Source organism: Myotis davidii, unplaced genomic scaffold, assembly GCF_000327345.1.
Source record: "Myotis davidii unplaced genomic scaffold, ASM32734v1 scaffold135, whole genome shotgun sequence".
Classification (NCBI taxonomy): domain Eukaryota; kingdom Metazoa; phylum Chordata; class Mammalia; order Chiroptera; family Vespertilionidae; genus Myotis; species Myotis davidii.
Window position 1 is genome coordinate 128,383 of NW_006289813.1, and position 1,672 is coordinate 130,054.

The following is a 1,672-nucleotide window of genomic DNA, read 5'->3' on the forward strand; positions in this document are numbered from 1 at the left end:
AGCCAGGGTGTCCCGGATCATGGTGGGGGTCCCACTGGGGTGCCTGGCCAGCCTGGGTGAGGGGCTGAAGGCTGTTTTCAGGCTAGCCACACCCCTTTCAGGGTGGGGGTCCCTACTGGGGTGCCTGACCAGCCTGGGTGAGGGGCTGATAGCTGTTTGCAGACTGGCCAACCCCCGCAGCGGGGACCTTCACCCCATGGGGGTGTGGCCAGCCTGAGTGAGGGGCTGAGAACTGTTTTCAGACTGCCCACAGCCCCTTCAGGGTGTGGTGGAGTCCCACTGGGGTGCCTGGCCAGCCTGGGTGAGGGGCTGATAGCTGTTTCAGCCTGGCCACACACCCTGGCAACCCAAGCTCCCAGCTTCTCCTTTTGGGCTGGAAGCAAGTATCTGGGATTTATTTATCTTCTATAATTGAAACTTTGTAGCCTTGAGCAGAGTCCAGGTCTGGCCTGGCAGGTAGGAAGCTTGGCTTTCTCCATCGCTGGGGGCAACCCAAGCCTCCTGCTCGCTCCAGCTCTGTGGCTCCCATTGCAGAGTTGGGTTAATTTGCATACTCACTCCTGATTGGCTGGTGGGCATAGCTTGTGGGTGTAGCGAGTGGCAGAGTGATGGTTAATTTTCATGTTTCTCTTTTATTAGTATAGATGTGTTAGATGAATGTATAGTCCCTTATCCCCACCCAAGAAAAATTGCTAAATTTCCAGGGCAGGTTCAGGATCCTATAAGTACACACTGGATCCGAAAGCCTAGGAAAACTTTTGGTATATTCAGCCTCGAGCTGCCCTGCATGTTTTGACACGGACACCCTATTTGAGAGACTACTTCCAGGCACCCATCTGCTTCTTCTTGCTAAGAGGGCAGGAATGACCTGACAATCGCTCAGATGCAATAGTAAAACTCTGCTGCTTTGTCCCACCGTGTCTGAAACAAATCCTAAAGAAGCCAGGCACAAACACAGAGCTTGGAAAGTGATGCGGGCTTTCCTTTATTGAATACTTACTGTGTTCAGGTATTATTCATGTATTTTAACTCAGTCCACTTGGGGTCAAGAAGGTCCAGTTAAATGGAGGGAGGGGGGGGGACTGCCTTCTTAGGTAGCAAGAATCATGATCTGAACATGGCATCAGTGGCTTTATAAGACTGTCTTGTTTTAGAGGGCTGTGTCAAGTTCTCAATGCCACACGTTAAGAAAGACTCCACCTGTACTGAGAAGACATCCCAGTAGAGGTGATCCTGTCTCCCAGGTGAGAGAGCAGACAGGCTGAATGACAAGCCACACTGACATCACACTGACACTGACATTCAAAGAGTATCTTTACCCGCTTCGTTTTATCCCATCACGCCTACTTCCACCTTCTCTAGCTCTGCAAAGGAAGAGTTCAAAGGAATTCAAGGCAAAATGCCCACCCCTAATTTATTTATGAAATATGGCCTGTCTCCATTGCATAGGAGGGAATTATTTTTCTCTTTGCCTGAGGGATACCATTAACATAGTGATAATTAATGAAAGGCAGTTGCTGGCATTTGGTAAATTATAAATGGTTTCAATCATCCAGAGAGCAGACAGCCCCTGTGGGTAGTTGTTCTTGGTGATGGTGGAAGTGCTCTGAGGAAACAGGACACAGAGCCAGACCGTGTGTGTGTGTGTGTGTGTGTGTGTGTGTGTGTGTGT